The following is a 26,271-nucleotide window of genomic DNA, read 5'->3' on the forward strand; positions in this document are numbered from 1 at the left end:
AGCTGCTCCTCATACGGCTTGTTCTCCAGACCCTTGATTATTTTAGTTGTCCTCCTCTGGACACTTTCCAGCTTGTCAACATCTCCCTTCAATTGCGGTGCCCAGAATTGGACACAGTATTCCAGGTGTGGCCTGACCAAGGCAGAATAGAGGTGGAGCAGGACCTCCCTGGATCTAGACACTATACCACTATTTAGGCCAAAATCCCATTGGCTTTTTTTGCTGCTGTATCACATTGTAGGCTCATGTTTAAATTGTTGTCCACGAGGACTCCAAGATCTTTTTCACACGTACTGCTGTCGAGCCAAGCGTCCCCCATTCTGTATCTTTGCATTTCATTTTTTCTGCCTAGGTGAAGTATCTTGCATTTGTCTTTTTCACATGTACTGCTGGCGAGCCAGGCACCCTCCATTCCTTCTTCATGCCCTGAGAACTGGGGATGGATCTTGAAACTTGACTTGTAAGATGTCTTCAGGGGCTATCCTTGCATCTCAGATTTTGGATATGGAATCTGAAGGCCTGAAATATGATGGCTTCATACCTAGCATCCAGGTAGACACTCACCATCTGAGTTCTTTGTTCAAAGTGGCACTATCAGAAGGGAAAGAGGGTCATGCACTGCTTCCTATTTATTACCATTCCTTCTGACTTCTCCTTCAGTCCCACACTATTCACACATCTCAGCAGTTCATCAGTAAAAATGGGAAAATTTCTCGAAACCAGTCGCTGCCAAAGAGAGGGAGGGAGGGAGGAGGGGGGAAAGTGCTGGCAAATGACAGGGCCCTTATCTTAATTACTGGCTTATTTGCATTTAAATGAAGGTTATTCTATAATTACCAGCAAATGTTTTGTGTTGGAGCTGAAATACTTCTCCATGGGCTGTCAGTTCCTTTCCATTTCCATTTTCTTCCCTCCTTTCTTCTGCTTTGTAATCGGCTGACGCACGCTGAGAAAGGCATTTCTCTGTAGCCTTGGCTTTCTTCATCGCAGACAGGACTCCGTTAATCACCTTCACTTTCCGACATGGAGGGCCCACCGTTCTCCCTCCACTGCAGCATCTCCGATGGGCAAGAGAAAAGGCTTGTTTGGGACGGAGAGCTGTGGAGTCACAGGCCATGCAAAACAGCGCACATGCTCCATTTTGCACGTTTCAACAAAGTGGAAGCAAAATTTAGATTTCTCAGGTGGTTCATGACAGGGGCTAACCTCTGTCCTGGTTGAGAGGATGGCTCAATCAAACCAGTTTTGAATGTACAGAATGGATTGTGCTCTCCATAACACTGGGTGTGTGCTGGAAGCTGAATCTCCTTCATACACATACACAAGACTCAGCATCAATCCAGGCACCAAAGAGTGGCTTTAAAGTTACTGTCAGGATTTCCATACAGTACAACCACAAATCCGTGGGACCTGTAGACATTGTTTATTGACCTAAGAAAATATATTCTCTCTAGGTCTTTGAGATTTGAGGTCAAGCAATGTCTTGAGATGTGTCTATTTAGGCATTTCCTAGATCAGTGGGGTCCCTAGATGTTTTTGGTCTTCAGCTCCCAGAAATCCTAACAGCTGGTAAACTGGCTGGGATTTCTGAAAGTTGTAAGCCCCAGGTTGAGAACTCTGTCCTAGATCCTTCATGACAACTTTTTGATATGCTTCTGCTGTAAATCCTTTGTTCAATACTTGTAGCTTTGCGTATTCACCTAAAGTCCTGGAATGTATCCTCAGATATAGAGACATTGTATAACTGTATTCCTATTCACAGCCACCCTTTTGATGTGGTGAGAACATGGAAGATGGCCTTCTCATTGGTTGATCCCAGGCTTTGCAACCCCCTCCGCATGCTGGCAAGGCAGTAGGTAAAGAGAAAGACCACATTGCAGATGGAATGATCCAATAAACAAAGCCATGGCCCTGTATTTGCAAGACTTTTGCAGCATTTGAGCTCTTGAAGATCTCTCCTTTAAATGGTTGCCATAGGGCAAAGCCAACTAGAAGCAAAGCATCTAGAGATATAAGTCCTCCTTTGTTCTGCTCTCTCATGCAAAAGTGAATAATTTCTACCCCAATTTGGGCGAAAATTTAAATGTCTGCACAGTATTTGTCTGGTGCTTGTTTATGAGTTGAGAAATAATTCTGCAAAAACCACAATCCAGCATAATACCTCACAATGGCCAAGATGCTGACTCAAACACATAGCCACAATGATGTCGTAGTTACGCTTTAATTCCCATCTGAACCTTGATAACCTCTTTAAAAGCCAGTCATCCATCTGGAGTGATAGAGGTCTGTGCCACTGCTGAACCAGGCATGGCAGGAGGGTGACCAAAAACCCCAAAGGTCTGGTAACTATGAATCTCTATGAGGAATGGCTTAGAGAGCTGGGCATGTTTAGCCTGCTGAAGAGAAGGCGAAGAGAGGACATTATTGCTATGTTTAAGTATTGGAAAAAATGTCCTATCATAGATGGAGCTAGCTGGTTTTCTGCGGATTCAGAGACTAGAAGCAACAGATTCAAACTGCAGGAAAAGAGATTCCACCTAAACTTTAGGAAGAACTTCCTGGCAATAAGAACTGTTCAACAGTGGAATATGCTGCCTTGGGGTATAGTGGAGTCTCCTTCTCTGGAGGTTTTTAAACAAGAGACTGGATGGCCATCTGGCAGAAAGGCTTTGTCTGTGAGATCCTGCTTAGCAGAATGGGGTTGGCCTGGATAGCCTTGATGTCTCTTCCAACTCTATGATTTTATCATCCCCCTTGCACCACTGATGTTGAGATGAGTAGTTATGACAGATCTCTGAATGTGCTCCTCATAACAGTGTTAGCCAGCAAGAGGAAGCTAGTCATGTCATACAGTGGACTGCCAATGCGCCATACAACAATCGTGCCATAGTCATAAAGGAGAATAAGAAGCAGTCCTAAATCAAACTTAGGATATGATAACTAACAGAATGCCAGGCTAGACATGACTCAGTAAATATTGGGTTTTGAAAAGAAAAACCACCTCTGCAGAATAATATCTCAAAATGCTTTGGGTGTTTACAAATACAACAACAATTCTTTATTGATTAGTCACTTTTGACCATATCAAAACATGTAAAACATACAATACGTACACACTTACGCATACATACAATAAAACCATGTAAAGATACAAAACATCCTGACCTGCGGCCTAATAACCCGCTCCTAGATAAGTGTACAAATACAGAGTAAAAAGGTTAAAATTAGAAATTTCCTAAGGTAAGGTTTGAACGAGGACAGGGGTAAGTAAAACAAGTGTCTTGTCCATAGTAAATTTTAAGTTTGGGTTTTGCAATAATGTCTCAGCTCTCAGCTTCCATCTTCTCACGAATGGCCAGCGCTTTTTGCGTTAAAAGGGCCAGTTTTAAAATAGAGTTTTTATCTGAACTCTGTAGAAGGATATGCAATTTCTCCTTATTCTCTAAGTGAGTATGAGTCTCCAGCAAGAGCCCCCGTGGCCTAGTGGATTAAAGCCTTGTGACTTGAAGGTTGGGTTGCTGACCGGAAGGCTGTCAGGTTCGAATCCCACTTGGGGAGAGTGTGGATGAGCTCCCTCTATCAGCTCCAGCTCCATGCGGGGACATGAGAGAAGCCTCCCACAAGGACGGTAAAAACATCAAAACATCCGGGCGTCCCCTGGGCAACGTCCTTGCAGATGGCCAATTCTCTCACCCCAGAAGCAACTCAGGTTGCTCCTGACACGGAAAAAAAAAAGTCTCCAGCAGAGGGTCTAAATAGAGAGATTGAACCTTGGTGTAGTAGGGGCATTTTAAGAAAAAATGTTCTGAGTTCTCCACTTCTGCATCTACCTCACGACACCCACAGGTTTTCTTCGTATAGGGGATATTCTGATGTCTACCTAGCTTGGACTTAATGTCGAGCTGCTCGAATCTAGCCTGGGTAAAAAGTTTTCTAATATATAATGGAAGTTTACAAATACAAACAAATGTCATTTCAATGTGTCTGGTTTCTTGAGAGTTGAGAATCCCCCCTTTTTCAGCCAGAAAGAATACCCTGTTTCCCTGAAAATAAGACATCCCTGGAAAATAAGACCTAGTAGAGGTTTTGCTGAATTGCTAAATATAAGGCCTCCCCCAAAAGTAAGACCTAGCAAAGTTTTTGTTTGGAAGCATGCCGATCAAACAACATCAGAGCATGCAGGATTGGTAAATGTATGTACCATAGATAGTTGTACATGGAAATAATGGTAGTAACAAGAACTTCTTGAAAGGATTCACAGTTTGTCTGGTTATGCTGGTTTGTGATGACAACTACTGTAAAGTATATGCTAAATTTTCATTTTTTATTCAACAATAAATGTGAATTCTTCTTCATGGAAAAATAAGACATCCCCTGAAAATAAGACCTAGCACATTTTGGGAGCAAAAATTAATATAAGACACTGTCTTATTTTCAGGGAAACAGGGTAGTGGTGGATATTCTTTCCTTCTGCCAAAAGTCCAAGGCAAAATTGGAGCTCCTTCTGCAAACAGAATCTCTGTGGGACACCAAGGGAAGTCAAAAGCCTTTCGGCCACACAAACAAAGCTTTGCTGACCAGTTTCACACACCCCATTTGTTTCTATTTACCTTACCACAGCAAACACCCGCAAAACACTGATGCTACTCAGTAGCCCCAGGGCGAAGTAGCTTTCAGACACGAGACACATGCTGGGTGGCACTGGGGCGAGCAACTATCTGGGCTTTATCTCTCCCTCGCAGGCTCTCAAGGGGATAAAGCGATAAGCACATAGCTGTGCCATTTGCGCACTGAGATGTGCCATGCGCTGCGCTGCTGACAGCTTCATCTCCTCTCCCTTTAGACATGAAACACAGACATCATTATGGCGAGCGCCTGGTTCCTGGACTCCGCAGGGACAGGTAGTCCTGATCTGACACAAGGCCAGGCGCTAAACATCAGATATGTGTGAGGATTGGGACAGTATGGTTATCAGGGGACGCTTCATTTAATAACTGCCTGGGATGCAGCCCCAGGCCTAAGGATCAGTGTCTTAATTAAGTAATAACATTCCCCTGGCGGAATGTGGCCTTTGCAAGCCCAGGAGCTGAAACGCGGCTGACCCGGCATTAAGCGGAGAGCGCTAATGGAGCAGCGCGAAGGGAATTTGCGGGAAGCCGGGGCCCACTTTGGGCGACGTTATTGAAATGAGGAGAGCGGCATAGCAATCAAAATGAGATTAATTCCTCTCTTCCCTCGCCGGGCGGTGTTCCGAGGGGTCCCTGGACACCAAATATGGTGCAAACCCACGAGCCTGCAGTTGGCTCCCTGACTAATTACTGCTAATTGAAGAGAGAACGAGGGAAAGAGGCAGGTCAGCAGGAAAGGCTGGCGGAGTTCCAAACCTTCCTCTCCTGGAACAGGCCCGTGTTTGACGATGTTGCAGTATTTAAAAGCTTTAATTAATACCATAAGGAGTGAGGGGAAGAGGAGGGGAGGGGGAGAAAGAAGCCCTCTTTCCCCGTCCCCTCCCGTTCCATCATCTGTTCTTTGGGGACCGTTTCAAGACACAAATGTCAGTCTCATCCTCCCATTTGGCGTGGTGGCAGGTGGTCGGGTTCAAAGAGGAGAAGCTGGGGAGGATTCCCGCAAGACGTGTCTTTTCTCATCTTCCCCCAAAGATATGTTGCACCTGTGAAAACTTCTTCAGTGTTTGCGTTGGAAACAATGCTTGACAATATTTGTTGAATGTCAAAAACATGTTTCTCAAATGACAAGAAATACTGAGAAGGAACAATCTTCAACTGGGCAGAATCTTGACAGCTTGAGGCTCATTCTGCACAAAAAAAGTTTTGCTCAGATTTTATTTATTTATTAGAACAGAAGGTGGCATTTTCTGTATTGAAAGATTATTTTGGGCATGGAAAAAATGCTGTCTCCCGCACATACATTTTTTTTTACCTGAGTGGTTATATCCTTCCTACCTAACCACATGCTAGCTATTGAGTGTTGCATTTATTGTTTTCAAAATATGCAACAAAATTAGATACTTTAATTTTAAAAACTCTGCAACTGACATGCCTTGAGCCTGTGTTTTTGTTTTTTTTTCTGTTTGTTTTTTAAATGTTCCCTGCAGTTACCTCATCACTTGTCGGAAGAACCTAGAACTGTTACTTTCTTGGATTGCAGTACCCATCACTCCTCAACTAGATCGGGAATCTGGGAGACGCAACTCAAAAATGCAATTTTCCAAACTCTGCCCTCTGTATGGTTCTTTGCTCTGTCCTTTTCCTAACCCATAAAACTGATATTCTCAGGCTTGAACTTCTCTTTGTGTTGTATATATATATATATTAAATATCATTTTTATTGTAAGGTTTGTAAGAACTTTGATACAGTTCTTGTTATGACAAAGATTGTCTTTTCTGGATACAATAATGGCAATTGAACACTATAACACAGACAATGTGAAAGAAAGAGGGTGTGAGGGACGTAAGAGAGGCAGTAGACAAGACAAAGTGGGAACAGGTAAAAAAAAACAAAAGAACAAGCAAAAAAAGAGGGGAAGGGGGGAAAAAAGAAAAGAAAACAAGCAAGTAGAAATATATACATATAAACAGTTGCTATAGTATTCCTGTTACTTCCAGAGCCCGTGTTGTATATTTTGACATTTTTCTCATGCAGCCACAATTTTTTCTCTCCCTCTATGAACATTGTTATCTTCTATGAACATTTTCCCTTCACAGAAGGCTGCTTCCCCCCCCCCCCCCCCCCCATCCACTTATCTATATAGACTAAAAATAATGGACCTTGAGTTTGGACCTCCAAGACTTCCTTGGTGGACACCAAGCTGTTCACAATTTTCCAAGTTTAACTTGGGGAGTGGCATGGCCCTTGGCATCATTTCTTATTGCCCTCCCTGGCATTTTCCCACTCCTATTCTGGTATTTCTTAAGGTCAGGGCTTCTTTCTTCCTTGCTTGAACTACTTCCCTGCTTCATATGCCCTCCATAGCAGACACAGCTTCATTCGTGCTCCCCTTTTATAATACAAATTGTGGCTTTCTAATTCAAGAAGCATGGGAAGATCCAAGAAGAAAGGAGAATGGAAGAAGCAATAGTAGAAGTGGTGGTAGCCCCACATCTACAAAGAAATGAGAGTAACCTCCCTACCATTGCTTGGTACCCACTCTCCACTCATTATTTAGCTTTGGATGGAGTCATCAGACATTGGATTGGATTGACTTCATATGTTCTTATAAACTGTTGTTTTAACTAGATTTTTAATCTATTGTATGAGGGTTATATCCAGAAAGTAGATTACGTTTTGGAATTAAAAATGAAAGCCACACCCAAATACCACTTCTCAACATAGTCGCCATTCAAATCAAGGCACTTATCATAGCGACGAATATGCTTGGCAACTCCTTCACCACAAAACTCTGCTGCTTGTGTCCTCAACCAGCTGGTCACCCCTTCCAGCAGCTGCGCATCGTCACCAAAACGCTGCGTTGAGAACGCAAGCAGCAGAGTTTTGTGGGGAAGGAGTTGCCAAGCTCATTCATCGCAATGATAAGTGCCTAGATTTGAATGGTGACTATGTTGAGAAGTGGTATTTGGGTGTGGCTTTCAACTGCATATGGTAAATGTTTTCTCCTATATTTAGTTCATTTTGAATTCCAAAACATAATCTACTTTCTGGATAACTCTCATAGATTAAAACTGTTGCTTCGCATTTCAAAGACTAAAAGTTCCTGTTTTTTAATGATCATCTGCGTGGCATATCTTTACTCTGTCAAGATGGTATGTGGACTGGTCAAACGTGAACTATGCATGATTTTCATTTCATCACAGGTTATGGGCCCAGTCTCACATCCAGTTCCACATCTGCTTGTGCCAGTGCCACTGCCAGAGGTATTTTGAAAAGACTGTAGTAAAATGTTTGAAGCTGCATTTCTTGTAAGAGGAACCATAGAAGATAGAGATGAATCTTGCAGCCTTCCCAATGGCAAGATTGAATGCCAGTACTCTTTTTGGAGATTGAGAATGGAGAGCAAACTAAGGAGGGAATCCTTATGGGAATGCACGGTGACCCCAATCCTCATCCTGAGTGTGGATGATGAATAGTTGATCCAAATAAGCAGCCTGGCTGTAGCCCATGAAATTTGGGTGAGGCTGAGAATTGGTTTAAAAGTATTATTATTATTATTATTAGCTTGGACTCGGCATTTGAACCATTTTTGGACAGAGCACAAACATCTGGCTTCCTTTCTAGCTTGCAGTGGACCAGATGGAGCTGGGATATACTTCTCAAATTACTTTCTGTGATTTACTGGTCTGTAATCCAACGGCGGCTTGGATTTACTCCTGTCTGCCTCTTTAAAAACACTTTACATCTGACGATTAAGTCTATCCGACTTCTGAGGTACTCAGCACTTGAGATCTTAAAGTGATGTGTTCATTTCGTCTTGTAGTTAGCAGCAGCTCTACTCATAAAATTAAACTATCCATTGGGCTTTATCTCATTAAAACTCATTTGGGTGTTTCAAAAGACGTCCCCCAACCCAAGTTTTTCCTTTCCTCCCCCACTTCCCATCTTCTCATCTTCTGAATTGCTTTTCTATAAGTGTTTCTTGAAGTGTCTATAGAATAATGCTGATGTTCAAAGAATCACGTCCTTAGTTAATAAAGACTGTTTCACAGAATCCTTCAGGAAAGAAGGATGCCACATAAACCATGGCTTTAGACAAAGAGGCACCAGAAAGGACAGTCTTCGAGGAACATCAGTCCATAGGGTTAAGAAGGTAAAATCACTCCTTCCACAGTAAGTTGAGTTAGTGCGTGTGAACTGCTGTACTTTGCACTATGAACTCAGTTTACAGCAATTGAAATAAACTGAAGGTAAAAAAAGAAAGAGGGAGGACAAGAGAAACTAGGACATTTTAAAAATGGATGACAGCAAGATATACAAAAAAATCTTGAATGGCAAACTGAGAAGGAATTTGTGAAAGAATGCATGACAAAATGGGCAATAAATATTAAGAAAACAATTAGAATGGACCAATGGGAAAATATCTGGAACAATAAATTAAAACAAATGTATTCATATGACTTAAAGGAGAACTGGATAAAAATGTTCCATAGATGGTACATAACTCCAAAAAAATTAGGACATATAAATAAATCTTTACAGACTATATGCTGGAAATGTCAAAAAGAACAAGGATCGTTTTTCCATATGTGGTGGACTTGTGAAAAAGTAAAGAAATTTTGGAAAGAGATACATGGGATTTCACAAAAAATATTGAACATTAATTACCAAATGAGACCAGAACACTTACTATTAGGAATCTCAGAAGAAAACATAAAAGAAACATAAAAGAAAATGATGAACTTTTACTTAATTATATGATGGCGGCTGCGAGAATTGTCTACGCAAGGAACTGGAGACAAGAAAAGATACCGGACGTAAATGACTGGATAGTAAAACTAATGGAAATAAAGAATATGGATAGACTTTCATATCTACTAGCTAAACAACAAGGATTACCAAACAAGAGCACGGATTGGCAACCTTTACTGAACTTTTTGGTAAAGAAAAAGCATATCAAGACAATATAAACATAGAAGGGTTGTAACTTAACAACAAGAATAAATACAGATTATAGAGAAGCTATGATAACAATGAACAATAGATAAATTGGGGAAGATCCCCTGAATGTTTACATCCAATATAGATAAAGATGGAAGTCAATGAAATCTTCAGCACCTTTTTTCCCCCCTTTTTTCTCTTTTCTCTTTTTAATTCCCACTTTCCTATAAACCACAATGTTTCCCCACTTTCATTGTATTCTTTTGAAAATTCACATAAATAAAAAATTTTAAAAAATGGATGACAGCAGAGAATTAATCAGAACCGGCTCTGAATCTTCTTCTTGAACTTGTGAAATGGATTGGTCTGGAATATTGTTGCATCAGGTCAGTACTGTCATCCTCCTCTTTCTCCAACTGAAGCCTCCTCTTTTGAATCTCCTCTTCCTCTCCTAAGGAGTCCTCCAGGTAAGAAGTAACACCTGAAGAAGTCGTTGACATTAGACATATGATATTCCATGGCATTAGCAAAACAGGAACGTGTGGAAGTTTGCAAGGTTATTTTGGAGTCTTTTAAAAAATAGCAAGATGCCACTACCTAGAACAGGGGTCCCCAAACTAAGGCCCGGGGGCCGGATGCGGCCCAGCAAAGCCATTTATCCGGCCCCCACAGCACAAGAGCAGAAGGGGGTTGGTCTAAATGACCCAAGGGGTCTCTTACAACCCTTATTATTATTATTATTATTATTATTATTATTATTATTATTATTAACATTGAGGCTGGGTGGCCATCTGTCAGGGGTGCTTTGCTTGTGCTTTCGGTGCACAAAGACAGAAGGGGATTGGACTCAATGGCCCAAGGGTCTATTATTATTATTATTATTATTATTATTGACATTGAGGCTGGGTGGCCATCTGTCAGGGGTGCTTGGCTTGTGCTTTTGGAGCACGAAAACAGAAGGATATTGGACTCAATGGCCCAAGGGGTCTCTTCCAACCCCCTTTTTTATTATTATTATTATTATTATTATTATTATTATTATTATTATTATTAACATTGAGACTGGGAGGCCATCTTTCAGGGGTGCTTTGCTTGTGCTTTCGGTGCACAAAGGCAGAAGGGGGTTGGACTAGATGGCCCAAGGGGTCTCTTCCAACCCTCTTTTTTATTATTATTATTATTATTATTATTATTATTATTATTATTATTATTATTATTTTATGACACAGCAAACAAGGTAGATATGCTGGATTTCATATCACAAAATCACAAGTCGAACACTTCCCAAGTGTCTAGGACTGTGTGATGTATTTTCGGATGATGCGTGCAGATCCCAGCAGGGTGGCCTTTTGCAGCTGGCAGATCGTAATTTTGTCAATGTCTATTGTTTCTAAATGCCAGCTGAGATCTTTTGGCACGGCACCCAGTTATTATTATTATTATTATTATTATTATTATTATTATTATTATTATTATTATTATTATTATTATTGCTTGGTGGCCAACTATAGTCCAGCCCTCCAACAGTCCAAAGGATTGTGAACTGGCCCCCTGTTTAAAAAGTTTGGGGACCCCTGACCTAGAAGAATCCTCCACCTTGTGTGATTGTGGAGCAGAATAAACAACTCCACATCTGTATGCTTGCCCACCATGCCCTACTTCATGCATAGAGGAAGGACTGTTTAAAGATCCAGACAATGCGGTCGCTGTTGCCCGTTTTTGGTCTAAAATTATTTAGCCGCTTGTGTTCCCTCTGTTTTATGCTTGTTTACTTCTGCAATGCTTTTGACATGAAATAAATAAATCCCCAAATGTGAGCTGAAACATCCTGCATCAGTCCCATCTGAAGCTCAAGAACAAACAAACTCTGCACACTTTAAATAAATCAACTGCATTTCCTCTAGGGTGGTTATGGGATTTGTGTGAACAGAAGCTTAACAGCAGCACAGAGGCTGAGAGAAGAATTCTAATGACGTTTTTGCAGGGTGGGGTGGGGGGCATTCTTTTGACATTTGAGAAAAGAAATCATTGAGCATCTAAAGCCATGAGGCGAACACGAGCCTCACTGCTTGAATGTCACATTTCAGCCTAGAAAGATAGCAGCTGTTTTATCTCTGGGAACAGGTGGCTTTCAGCAGTAAAAGAGAATTGTGCACAATTCTGATGTCACTTACATTGCCCTGGTGCATGTAAAACGGTCCCTAATTCAGGAATCTTAATCTAAAGTTGCTCTATGTAAGGGGCGGGGGGATTGAGTGTGAACATTCAAGGTAAGACAAGGACCATTATTCTACATCAGCTATTCAGTTAGGCATACATCTGCTGGCCCACCCACCACAAAAAACTTTCACCCAAGCTCTGATTACCGATATGGGCCGGACTGTGGCACAGCTGGTTAGTAGCCAGCTGCAATAAATCATTAGTGACAGAGAGGTCGTGAGTTCGAACCAGCCTGGGTCGGATTGAGCACCCAACCATTAAAAAATAGCCTAGTTCGTTGTTGCCCTAAGCAACCTGAAAGATAGTTATATCTATCAAGTAGGAAATTTAGGTACCACTTATGCGGGGAGGCTAATTTAACTAATTTACGACACCATAAAAATCGTCCAGCAGCGTGCAGGAGAATGAGGAAGTACTCCATCAAGGACACGTGTCACAGTGGATGATGAAGCAGCTGCTCCCACCTGTGACCAAAATCGAGCATACCCTCATGAAGCTGGAAGCTGGAAAATGTAAAATTGCCTCTGTGTCTTTGTCTCTGTCTGCATGTCATATGTCTAATGGCATTGAATGTTTGGCATGTATATGTACATTGTGATTCGCCCTGAGTCCCCTTCGGGGTGAGAAGGATGGAATATAAATACTGTAAATAAATAAATAATAAATATTAATTTGAAGGAGGCTAGGGAGAGGTATGATTCTGGCAACCATATCCCATAAGCACTACCCAAAAACCCAGGCTCACCTCAAGTGGGAGGCTGACTGTCTACACAACACACAGCTAGTTCCACTGAACATCGGGGGAGAATTGGGTTTAACCATCTTTGCCCTAGGGTATTTCAGAGTTCGGGGAAGTCTGAACAGTTGGATGGGGTTCGATTCCACCCGATCCACGGGCCAAATGGGACACCAGTGCTGTCCCCCTTTCCCTGTGCTCATAATCACAGGAAAAGGGAATGGATCATGGCTATGTTGCCTCCGCCGTCACTGGATATTTGAATGTGGCTCTTAGAGAGTTAAACTACTGTCTTTAAGTCTGGCACCCACCGAGCATCCCGTGGTTTGCAGGGAGGAAGTATTCTGACTGGTGATTGCTCAAAACCAGGGGTCCTCAAACTTTTGAAGCAGAGGGCCGGTCCACAATCCTTCAGATGGTTGAAGGGCCAAATTATCATTTGAGAAAAAAAAAGAACAAATTCCTATGCACACTGCACATGTCTTATTTGTAGTGCAAAACAGCAACAACAACCACAATGAAAGAACAATACAATATTTAAAAATGAAAACATTTTTAACCTACATAATCCTGTCAGGATTTCAATAGAAAGTGTGGGCCTGCTACTGGCCAATGAGATAGTCAAGTTAATTAGGATTGTTGTTGTGTGCCTTCAAGTCGTTTCAGACTTTGGCCGAGCCGAAGTTTAAAATTAATTATTTATTTACTGCATTTATTTACTACATTTATAACTCACCCTTCTCACCCCAAAGGGGACTCAGAGCAGCTGTATGTACATACAATATATTATATTATTAGCATAGAACAATATTAGCATTATATATTACTATATTGAACTATACCACTATACTGTAATATTATACGTAATGTATAACATATAATTAATATTATTACATGGTATTATTATTAGTATTATATTGTATAACATAATATTATTATCAATATTATATGTATATACAATATATTATTAAAACTGATATAAAAATATTATATTATAAAATTGAGGGCAGGGGCCAGGTAAATGACTTTGGAGGGCCGCATCCGGCCCCCGGGCCTTAGTTTGGGGACCCCTGCTCAAAACAGTCAACCTTGTTGAGTGGAACTGGGTTTTCTAATCCGAGCTGCTGTTCTTGGGCATCTGGTCTTTACACTGACTATATGTGGACCAGTTCCATAACAGAACGAAATCAGTATGACCATTAAGCTAATGGATTCTCACCGTACACAAAAGGTGAGGCCCGATTAAGCACATAGGCATACATAGAAGTACCATTTGGAGCGTTTAGATGCTGCACTTGGCTGTTATTTTATTGCATTATCATTTCCCATTATCTCGACTGCTTTATGTAAACTGCTGTTAGAAGCCAATGTAATTAAAGACCCAGCAATGCTATAATGATAAGCTCCACATATAAACGGCCTTTCCTTGTCCTCTCTCCTCCCACCATCCACTTCAAACGAACAATTTCTTTTGACGTTCACCGAGACAGACCTGATGACTTTGGAAGCCTTTCCTCGCTCTCGGGTTTTTTTTTCCTCTGGTATTCTGTTTGTAATTGCCAAACTATTAAAATGACAATGACAGTACATTAGGGGAGAGTGTGTGTCTCTCTGTGCACTTCTTAACATAATGGAGAATGTGGGAGAAATGCAATTAAAATGACCAAGAGGGTTCAAGTCCACCAGCTGACTTTTCTCGAACATTTTAAACATCGCTCTGGTCTGTTTCTAGGAGAAATTTCTCTAATTGAAACAGCATGCATTTGGTGGGATTTTATTCAAATGAGCAACCAGCTTAATGTAAGTATTGGCTGAAATGTTGTTCTAAATTATGGTGAGACAGTAGTTTAAGCTTATCCTGCTTTCAGGGTCATTTTTTTTTTGATGATCCGTTCTTTTGACAGTAACATTGCCTCCCTGTCCATCCTGGCTCTCTCATACAGTAACCTTACTCAATCATGAATCATGTTGTTGTGAGCATCATGAAGACTTACTTAATTTGGAATGTTTTCTTCCTCATTATCCCACCGGCCTCTATTCATCCTTTACTCCTTCTCTTCTCCCATCCCATGCTTTCTGCCCCAGATTCTCATAGCATCCTCACTACTGCACTGTTCCAAATTTCATTGATTTCTAAGGTCAATATCAAATGTATCTATGCCATGTAGGAGCATTTTCAAGCTCATTCTAGCCAGAACCAGGTATCTTTGAAAAGCTGTCAAAAGTCACATATGTATCTTGAATTTTCCCCCATAGGGTGATTACAAGATCCCAATCTCTGTTCTGTTGATATGGAGCAACTATGCAATGTCGCCCTCTGAGAATATAACTTGACAGATTGGGCATCCCTGGGAAAGACAAAGTCAGATGGTTTTTGCTCTTTTTGATCACTCTTCTCTAACTGTTTCCTGGCTTGCAACCTGCCTAAGTTAATGAGTAGACTGAAGGAGTGACTGTTTCCACCATGGAGAGAAGATTTAGGGGATTACATTGCAGTGTTTCACTTGGAATAGCTATGGGAAGGCCATCAAAGCAATTGCTTGCATATGTACTCATGACATTGTCTTGAGATTGAAATGTTGCATTTTTGGACTACAGGGCCCTTGTGGTAGGTTATTATTGGGCTAACGTCTTTTCTTAGTTCTGTTTCATTCTTTAAAAACTACTACTCTCTGCCTTTAAGAGGACTCGATTCCAGAAACCAAGCTGTCAGAGTGACAGAGTGGCAGCATCCATTCATTTTGAGATGACCCAGATCCCTTTGTGCCCTCAGTTTCCCATTTGGGTCCTGGCCCTTCTTTACCTCCTCTATCGCAGTTCAAGCAAAGCTCAGGCATCTCATTTGGAATTTGCCTTGCCTTGTATTCACAGAATTCAGTTGAACTGTGATTTACGGCAGAAAGCCTATTGGTAAATGACTAGCTTTATTTTCAGTATGATGGTTTCAGATTTGCTTTTAGTGTTTGCAATAAAACCTTTTATTCTTTCCATTTTTCCAAGGACCGTGCCTGCTGCTTGTGCCGTCCCTGATCTCCCTTCATTTGTCATTTCCCATTTAATCGGTTCCAATCCCCACAACACAGACGCACACACATTCACATTCCTCCAGCATGTTCCCTCTTCAGTAGTTGTCAGATTCCCCCCTGTGTTGTTCCGACAGAAGCAAAATTGGATCATATTTAACGTGATACCAAATGCAAAACCATGGCTGACTTTTTGAAGGGCGTCGGAGAACCTGGGATGGACCTGGAAGGGAGCCAAGCAAACCTCGGCTCTGCGAGGTTTGGGACAGGGCCTCTTCCGAAGGCCGGAGTCGAGGGAGTGCCAGTCTTTGGAAGGTTGAAGGCTCTTTTGGCATCTTGCCCAGTGCCTGAGGGCTGCCCCCATTCCAATCAAACCGAAGTGAACAAGGAATACATCTTGATTTGATGCGTTAACTGAGTTGACAGAGTCTGTGCCACGACATGAATATTCAGCAGAAGAGAGACTACTCTGCAGGCTTCCCAGCCCACACACAGAGGCCTGAATCCTATTGCTGCTCACTTTCCAACATTTCACAGATGAAACCCAAGGCACACATGGCCAAGCAACACCAAAATAAGATCAAGAAGCCAGAAGTTATTAATGAGGAAGAAGACACATGCTTGAAGAAGCTGCCCAAGTTTACTTTGTCGTGAGTTCGAGTTTGAACTCATTTTGCAGCAATCGTAAGAAGCCTAGGACCGAGGGGTAAAGTGGGAGGAGAGGGAGAAACTGAAGCAGCTTGTATGTGGCTGAAAAAGTGAGACAGCTCAGGGTTCATTGGGGCTGTTCCTGCCAAACTGGGACAGATTATTATGTTGCAGAATTATTATTATATCCTTAAACTGTGACTGGCTGCCATGAGCTAGGCCTGCCCTACAACTCTCTTCACAGGTAGTGTCTGGCTAGGCTTGTGCAGCCGGTGAAAGAATGAAAAAGTTTTTTTTTCCTGAAAATCCTGCAGGGTTCAGGAGGATTGTATCATATTTGTATATCCAACTACAAAACTACCTGCCTTCCCCCAGCCACCGAATGACTGTGGGAGAGGATGGTGGCAGCATGAAACTAGGTTGCACATCGCGCATGTGAGAAACAGAGCTAATCTTAGTGGAGCTTAATAATTCACCAGTTCAATGTAAGGTCTCTTGGTGCATTACTTACCACCTACATTCATTCTTGAAGAATATGAAGCAATTCACGGAAGGGATCCCAATTACACCCCAATTATATTTTGCCTAAGAGTCATTTAAAGCTTTTATAGAACAAGGTCTCCATCGCCTCCTTCATACAAAGACCCTTCTGAAGCACATCAACTCAGTACTATCTCCCCACTGAGTCAGGCAATGTACTTGGGATGTTCACACATTATGGGAAATGCATGCTCACACTGTATGTACATTCATCCAGATGGCTGTGAGAATACAGATGTTCAAAAACTGCAAAGTTAGGAGGCAATTGAAGTTCAGTAGGTGGATGTTTTGGAACTATAATTAACTCCTCTGATTCTACAGAACTAAGTTATTTTGTAAATAGATAGACAGGGTCACCATAGCTTGGAAAAGGTATGAAGGGACATTACACCCAGTGCAGCTTATTTATGTGGAAAGGGATTTTTAAAAGTTAGGGTTTTTTGCTTTGAAACTGTTGTTTTAAATGGCTTTGAATTCTGTCAGTCATTCAAATATATTATAACTTTTGTCTATTTGTAGTGATGTTAGCTCTGAACTTTTTCTGTTTGAATTTTGGTCCCAGAGCTTGGGGAAAATGGAAGTTGAGGGAGAAGTCAACTAACTGCTCCACACTTTTTAATTTCTTACAGAATGAAGATCAACACCCAATGAATCAATGCAGATAGTGCTCCAACCCAAACAAGACACTTTTATGATACTTGGGGTTAGAAAATGGACACAAGGAAATATGGGGTGACAATATGCTTACAGCCCATGCAAGCCCAATGCCAATATTTAGCCGGGAGAGGGTGAAATGATGAGTGCAATTCATGCTGGCTAGATATTTCTGGGAGTTACAGTCTCACAAAGTAACTTTTCCAAGTTCTAATCCCAGATAAATTCAGTCCCAGCAAATGATCCAAGAGTACAATGGATCTGCCTGCCCTGTCCTCCTAACACATTTGTAATTGCTTTTTCCAGAATTTTGCATAGTAATTGGCAAAACTCACTTTAGAAAATTTAGAGATTGTCTCCAAGACCAACAACCAACCTAAAGCCTACCATCTCCTGGCAAGGAAAAAATGCCTGTGTTGCCCTTTTTCCTGCACAAAGCTAAATCAAGTTAGGATTTGCATCTCTCATAAGCGGCAACAAACTGTCGGAGTTGGAAAAACCCCAGCTCCCCGTGGTTTGACATGCTGGCATCTGGCCCCCTCCAAACTGATTGAAAGTCTAACTGACTCAGCACACACCAGAGTGCATTTCTGCAGCTCCAGCACCAGAGCCGGCATCTGTTCTCCAAGCTGCTCCTGTAAACAAGAACTGGGTTGCTGCCATGCAAATGGAGAGTGACATGAGCTCAATGGGAAGTCCACCTGCCCAACTGGAGGCGGAGAAGTGAAAGAGGCACCTTGGAAATACAGGCAGAGAAAGAGATTGGGGAACAGGGTTGAAGGTGGGAGCCTCGTTGTTGTGGTTGTTGTGTGCTCCCCAGTCTTTTCCAATGTATGGCAAACCTAACATGAATTTCTCAAGACACTTTCTTCGCCAGATTTGTTCAAGGGGGTTGCCATTGCCTCCCTCTGAGGCTTAGAGAGCAGGACTTGCCCAAGGCCACCCAATAGGTCCCTACGGCTGAGCAGAGATTCAAACCCTGGGCTCCCAGAACCCTAGTCTTACACTCAAATCACTACACCATGCTGGCTCTTTCTTTACTTCCTGAGACACTACACTGTCCAAATTTGGAATTCCATATAGAATCTATTTTGGCCTAGATCTTGTAAAGATATAATAATAATAATAATAATAATAATAATAATTATTATTATTATTATTATTATTATTATTATTATTATTATTTTATTCTTATACCCCACCCCATCTCCCCAAAGGGACTCGGGGCAGCTTACATGGGACCAAGCCGAACAGAACAATAAAAACAAAACAATAAAACCAATAAACCCAATAATCAGACAATAAAAGCAAGTCATAAAAACCACATACAAGATAAAATGTTAAATTCATGCTGGCTAGATATTTCTGGGAGTTACAGTCTCACAAAGTAACTTTTCCAAGTTCTAATCCCAGATAAATTCAGTCCCAGCAAATGATCCAAGAGTACAATGGATCTGCATGCCCTGTCCTCCTAACACATTTGTAATTTCTTTTTCCAGAATTTTGTATAGTAATTGGCAAAACTCACTTTAGAAAATTTAGAGATTGTCTCCAAGACCAACAACCAACCTAAAGCCTGGGATATTGAGATATTGAGCCTGTGTTTGGGCAATATCAATTCAGATTTCAGGTGGAACTTCTGATCAAAACTTGGAAAAACATTTTGGGGATCACAACTCTCAGAATACTCCACCCAACAACTCTTCCAAGTTCTGGTGCTGATTTCTTAAGGATCCTTCATATAAAAAACTAAATATACAGTGTGTGGGGGGGAAGGACATAGGAATAGACTATAGCTGGAATCCTCCTGGTGACATGGGCAAGCGTTTTATAAAAGTGACATTTACATCTTCCTAGCAATGAACAATAGTGAATGGATCAATTGGTAATATGTCGCACAGTAGGTGAAAACTTTGATTTTATCTACATTCCAGCTTTATAGGCAGGAGTCTTTCTTATTTGGACATACCAGAGATTAAATGTAAGTTTCTTCATGAACCCGTGAGTTTTGATGTTGGCAGGGCAGTGAATCCAAGACAGATTGTTGCTCGAGCTTTTGAGGAGCTGTCCAAGGTGTTAAACCATGTCTCCAAAATAGATAGGGCATCTTGGATAATTAATACAAAATGTATATTAAACTGAGGACCAGATTCACTACTTCACTGACATCCTATCCTATCCTATCGAATTTGTCATCAATCCACTCCTTTGGGCTTCACACAAGTCTACCATATGCCAAAATATACAATCCTGTGCTTTTCTTTTCCATTTCTGGCCAAATGGCTTAACCATTGTTTCATCCCATCAAGTACGAGGTCTGCCCAAGGGCTGCTTGTGGTCTCTTGGTATCCAGTTTGTTAGTTGCCATGTCCATTGGTTGTCTTTTGTTCATGCTTTTGGCCTCATAGATTTCATTGACCAGGTCATGTTCCCGGTTCTTTGATACAGCCTTTTAGTGCTGACTTTATCTCTTATTGTCACGTCACACATCCTTCTTTCCATTGCTCTCCAAGTCACGGCCAGTTTTTCCTCCTCTAACTTTGTTATTTCCCATGTTTCAGATGTATATAACATTGCTGGTAAAACTATAGTGTTGAAGTCTGCTCTGACCTTCATTGGCATAGTAACCATTAAATACCACCGTCAACATGCCACTAATAATGTGCTGTTGTCATAACACCACATCTGGATTCTGATGCAGACAAGCTGGACTTTATGGTCCCCAATTCAATAACTCCCAATCGCATGCAATTGCGATACCTCCAGTTTCATTCTGTGCATCATTGCCTTTTTAAAAACTGCATTAGTCTGGTGGAGCATATCTGGTTTTCATAGCTATTTCCCTGTGTATTAAAACTCATCTGATGATTACAGCCAACTCTGCTGTATCAGCCAGCTTTGCTAAAACCATTGTGGTGATGAGATATCGTAATACCTGATCATATGCTCCATGTGGTGTTATTGTTGGCTGTGCGGCATATTTATTTAGAAACCGCAAAAGAAAAATGGATTCTATCCTATTTTTCTCCACATAAGGGATACAATAAAATAAAAGACGGTGGTTTGGACCAAGCTGCCAAAGAGTCAGCCATCCTAGTTCTGACTACAGCTGAGCTGGAATGGCTTGGCAGCTCACCTTCCATCTCCCCTTTGGCAGTCCTTCAAAAACTGTTTACAATACAACTTGTGGGAGGATATGTTTTTGGGACTTCATATGGAGATATGGAACCACAGGTAATAGAAAACCTTATTGAAATGAAGGGCTTCTAGCCCTGGAAAACCACAAATTCAGGTTGGAGGATCTAGTAGGTGCTTAGAGAGGGCATATTTTGACACAATAAATGAAACGTCAGATACAGGACCTGTGGATGTGGGATTCTAGATCCCCAGAGAACCATTTTCATGGCCTTCATTTACCATCAGTACTAAAATCTGATTGACTATACCATCCTGATTCACAATCCTAGATGCCGTATGTTCTTTTTGATTGAGGGTATTGACCGATAATGAAGCCACAGCAGCTTATACAGCACATAATACTTCATTAAAATGCCACATTGAATGAAACTCAGCCATTTCACATATATGCTAAGCATGATGTGTGTTGAACTGATTAATCAACCCAACTGGATCGACTCAATCCCTGGATTTCATTATTGCGATAAGAACGGCAATTAATCACAAATTCAAAATGTTCATTTTCCTCTACTAGAATACTTCCATATTCTTTTTGAAATATTAGTATTTCCAAAGGTACTTTTTGATTAAATTATCTATTCCAGTAGGTTATAATTCAATTCCAATTCTCATAATATGTTCTTATCTTATTTAGTCTTTTCCCTTCCTTCATAAAACTGTCTTACCAAATGAATGTGCTTAAGCATATTATAGGGATTTCAGGAGGTCCCTGACAGCTTTTTTCAACTGATTATCTGAGAAAAGCCCATTTTCAGTGGTGTAGTGTTGTCAAGGTTCATAGGACCAGAGTTCTGGATCTCATGACCTCTTCTAACATCCCCAACCCACTTTTTTGCCAGGGAGAGCTGGTGGCTGCTACTGTTTTGCCCCCAAGCACTCCAAAATGCACCCTAAGGCTGGGCAGAAATGAATTCTGGAGCTTTTAGTTTGAGCCTCTGCAGCACCGACACAAATCTGCCAGTCTTGATCTGCCCTCTGGATCTTAGCCATTGTTTGCTCAAGTGGCTTCGAATGAAAAGCATTATAAAAACAAAGCATCATTTGGAATATAAGCAGAGCAGTATCTTCTCGCTTTGAAAAGCAGTGAGCCAGGCTTTTCTCTCTAGACAAAGGGGCCAGACAAAGATCTCCAACCTCCTAAAGGCAGGCTGATGCCAAACCAGAGAATCATCCTCTTTATGGAGCAACAGAGAAGTCAACATTTGGTCTTCTTTGCAGCCTGACAGACCTAGGATGAAATCTAAATGGCTTAAGGAACATGAAGGGATGGTTTGTAGGAACACAAGAGAATATATATCACAGCCAGAACAATTTGCCAGTGGGGCCTCTTACCTAGATTGGCTCTTACTTACTTACCAGATAACTTCAAGCAGAGCCTGAAAAGCCATCTGAATGAGATGCTGTAGCTCTGAATTGGTGGCATTTTGCAGAGGACAAGATATTAGCAAGGCTGGGACTACAACACCCAGAATTTCCATCCAAGATTGTGATTTTTCCAAGCTTTGCATCAATTCTAGGAGTGCATGCACATTGCAAGGGTAAAAGGTAAAAGGTTTTCCCCTGACATTAAGTCTAGTCGTGTGCGACTCTGGGGGTTAGTGCTCATCTCCATTTCTAAGCCAAAGAGCCGGCATTGTCCATAGATGCCTTCAAGGTCATGTGGTCAGCATGACTGCATGGAATGCCATCACCTTCCCGCCAGACCAGTACCTATTGATCTACTTACATCTGCATGTTTTTGAACTGCTAGGTTGGCAGAAGCTGGGATTTAAACAGGCGATCTTTCAGTCAGCATGTTCAGCAGCTCAGTGGTTTAATCCGCTGCACCACCAGAGGTTCCTGCACACTGCAAAGTTGTAGTAATTTCATATAGCTTTAGCTGCCTTGTCTCTATTCAGTGGTGATCAGTAGCTTTCCTGTTCATGGAATACGGAGACCATTCCACATTTGATTTTGAAGAGCTTTCCAAGGTGCTGAACCAGTTTTGGAGCTAGGATTCAGTACTGCTTCTTGGCCTTTTGGCAAAGATCAAGTGTAGCTAAAATTAAGTACTGTGGACAGTTCCTCAAACTAAAACCTAAACTGGACTCATTGCTCCACAGAAAAAGAAGCCACCTGCAGATCCAGGCCATCCTGCAAAATGCTTGGATTTGTTTTTTTGTGAAATCTCTCCAGTAGGAATTCTTTGCTGGAGAGATTGCTCTTAAAGTCACATTACTAGGATTCTCACCAAATTATATACACTTCTCCAAGCTAAAACCCCCAAAATTGAAGACAATAAAGCCATGGCGGTTGAAACAATCTGCAGATGTCGTCTTCGGCTCTGTAAGATTTGCCCAACACAGCGGTAATGATGGGTTTCTTTGTTCCCTGCTCATCCAACCTCACTTGGCTGAACAAGATCGCAAGCGTTGTCAAACAAACCTCTTCAGGACCCTCTCTGTTTTGTGGCATGAATGCAGATCGGCGACAGTGATGGAAACCTTGCATTTGTCTTCCACTCTGGTACCTATTTCTCCCACATCGCAAAGATCTTAATACAATTAGTGCATCCATTTTCAATTAGGAGGCCCTAACGCAACTCATTTTCTTCTGTTTGATGCATGGCGATGCAGCTTCTCGGGAGACAATGCCGGCACTTTACCGAGTGCCTGCGAATGAATAGGGAACATTAATTGAATATTCTGTTGAAACCACCTTCAATTAGTGCTGTGGTATTTCTGCACGACACATTTATCATTGTGGCTATTTCGGTTCTGCGCGCAGTATGTTTCAGGGCCTCTGCGGTGCGCACTCATTCCATTCCTACGCATCATTACTCCGAATACAGCAAATTTATTTGCTAATGAGGCATTAGCATTGTTCAAGGAACCCAGCTATGCGGAGATGCGTCACAACAACATTATAATGCAAAGGTAGGAAGGTGAGTGGCACATGGGAGTTAGAATCTCTAAATCGGTCAGATTCTAGAAACAGAACAGAAAAAATGTCTCCATCTTTAATTAATTTTATTAATTTTCTCTGCATCTCTACTACACTTGCTTACATTCTTCTTTTGTATCAGTCTTGGGACTATGAGTGTGTCCACACTGTAAAATTAAGGCAATTTGACACCACTTTCACCACCACGGCTCAATGCTATGTTATCTTAGCAATTGTAGTTTTGCAAGGTTTCTCTGCCCAACAGTACTAGTTTTTTATGTTTTTTGTTTTTATTGCTGTGTTTTTCATGTGTTTTATAATGATTGTGATTTTTAATGCCTTTTAAATTTATTTGTGTGTTTTTGTAAAACTGTATACTGTATGCTGGTTTTATATCTGTAAGCCGCCCGATTCCCTCTGGGGAGATGGTGGCGGAGTACAAAAATAAAATTATTATTATTATTATTATTATTATTATTATTATTATTATTATTATTATTATTAGTGCCTCACCAAGCTACAACTCCCACAATTCCATAGCATTGTAATGGCAGTTAAAGTGGTGTCAAACTGCATTGATTCTACAGCATAAATATAAAAATAAAACCACTTTTCCTTTTCCTCTCTCAGAGGAAGAATGCACTCTCTTTAGAGCCGAGCTCCACAAGGTTTAGTAAAGAATTTAGGGATGTTTTATTCTACAGTTGTTTCTTCTGTAAGCCTTCAAGTCATTTCTCATTTATAGCCACTCCAAGGCAAATCTATCACAGAGGTGTCTTGGCAAGATTTGTTCAGAGAAGGTTTCCCATTATCTTCTTTTGAGGCCGAGAAAGTGTAATTTGCCCAAAGCACCCAATAAGATTCCATAGCTGAGCAGGGATTTGAACTGGAACCACTTATACCGCACTAGCTGCCTTGCCTGTAAGATATACTTGCTGCTTTTTCTTGATAGGGAGGGGGGTGAAAAGGCTTTCCTGAGTCACTTTTTAAAACAAAAGCTGATTTTCTTACTTTTTGGGGTGATAATTTCTTTTTCAAAAAAGAAAAGAATTAAATACAAAGAGTAGTAGTTTAAGTATCCCAAACCCAAAATGCCTGCAACCAGAAGTTTTGTATTTCAGATTTATTAATTAATAATAATTATTATTATTATTATTTGGATTTTGGAATACTTGAGATATAGAATCATAGAATCATAGAGTTGGAAGACACCTCGTGGGCCATCCTGTCCAATTCTCTGCCAAGAAGCAGGAAAATCGCATTCAAAACACCCCTGACAGATGGCCATCCAGCCTCTGCTTCAAAGCCTTCAAAGGAGCCTCCACCACACTCCACAGCAGAGAGTTCCACTGCTGAACAGCTCTCACAGTTAATAAGTTCTTCCTAATGTTCAGGTGGAATCTCCTTTCCTGTAATTTGAAGTTATTGTTCTGTGTCCTAGTCTCCAGGGCAGCAGAAAACAAGCTTGTTCCCTCCTCCTTATGACTTCCCCTCACATATTTATATATGGCTATCATGTCTCCTCTCAGCCTTCTCTTCTGCAGGCTAAACATGCCCAGCTCTTTAAGCCGCTCCTCATGGGGCTTATTCTCCAGACCCTTGATCATTTTAGTCGCCCTCCACTGGACACACTCCAGGTTGTCAACATCTCCCTTCAATTGCAGCGCCCAGAACTGGACACAGTATTCCAGGTGTGGTCTGATCAAGGCACACCTACATAATATTTTTATTTTGAGATACTAGAAATAATGATTGACTGTTTTGTAAAATGTTTTACAGCAAACTTTAAAAAAATATTGGGCTGATAGAAAGGGGGCTTGACCTTTTGATCTGAGACTCTGTATGTGAGTATATCAAAGAGATCAAAAAGCTAAGTGAAGGATTAAAACCAAATGTTGGGTCTTTTGTTTTGTTATATTAAAAAAAGAAAGAAAATTGAGGATTCTGTTTCCCATTACAGCATTGTTGAACCTCAATTGCTTTCCAACCCAGCAGGTCTCCACTTTCTAAGGCCCGCAGCGCAGTTTATGAAGCCGTAAACCCCTTGCGAGAAGGGATTAGCGGTGGAGGATCCGATCAACAGAATGTGGTTATGTCTCCATTGCTATTATAATCTGCATAATTCTCCATTCACTTGGCTAATGAATAGCAAACAAGCTCTTTACTGGCAAAACCGAACATTGAGAAGCTCTCCGGAACCCAAATGGTGCAGAGCCTGTCATTATTATGCATCGCTTTAGTCAGAGATTTTTGCAGGAAGAGACAGGCATTGGAAAACAAAAGCAAACTGAACCATAATAGCCAAAAAGGAGAACACAATAGCTCTATTCTGAGATTAATGGGACTATTTAGCACAAAAGGTAAACCCTCTGTATTGTTAGGGCTGTAGGTGAATATTTCTGGATATTTCTGGTATTATATAAAGGCTATATTTAGAATGTTCCAACATTATATTCAGGGGAAAGTTCTTTTCAAGGTCCCAACTGTCCCAGTTCCTGAAATCATTGCTTACATATTTATTTAGAAAACCTACAAGATATATCCATACTACAATTATATCACTTTGATACCGCTTTAGCTGCCTGAACTCTAGGCTTTGAAATTCTACACTTTTGTGCATTGATTAATATATTCTCTGCCATGGTAAAGGTAAAGGTTTCCCCTGACGTTAAGTCCAGTCGTGTCTGACTCTGGGGGTTGGTAGTCATCTCCATTTCTAAGCCGAAGAGGTGGCGTTGTCCGTAGACTCCTCCAAGGCCA

The 26,271-nt window shown here is 41.2% G+C and overlaps 1 long non-coding RNA gene across 1 annotated transcript; it reads left to right on the forward strand.

Moving 5' to 3' along the window:
• Positions 1 to 2,083: 2,083 nt before the first annotated feature.
• On the forward strand, positions 2,084 to 6,303 carry LOC134293538 (uncharacterized). The gene is made up of 2 exons (XR_010000481.1): positions 2,084 to 2,337; positions 6,116 to 6,303. It is a non-coding gene; the product is annotated as an uncharacterized LOC134293538 (long non-coding RNA).
• The last annotated feature ends 19,968 nt before the right edge of the window (positions 6,304 to 26,271 follow it).

Source organism: Anolis carolinensis, unplaced genomic scaffold (genome assembly GCF_035594765.1).
Source record: "Anolis carolinensis isolate JA03-04 unplaced genomic scaffold, rAnoCar3.1.pri scaffold_8, whole genome shotgun sequence".
Taxonomy (NCBI): Eukaryota; Metazoa; Chordata; class Lepidosauria; order Squamata; family Dactyloidae; genus Anolis; species Anolis carolinensis.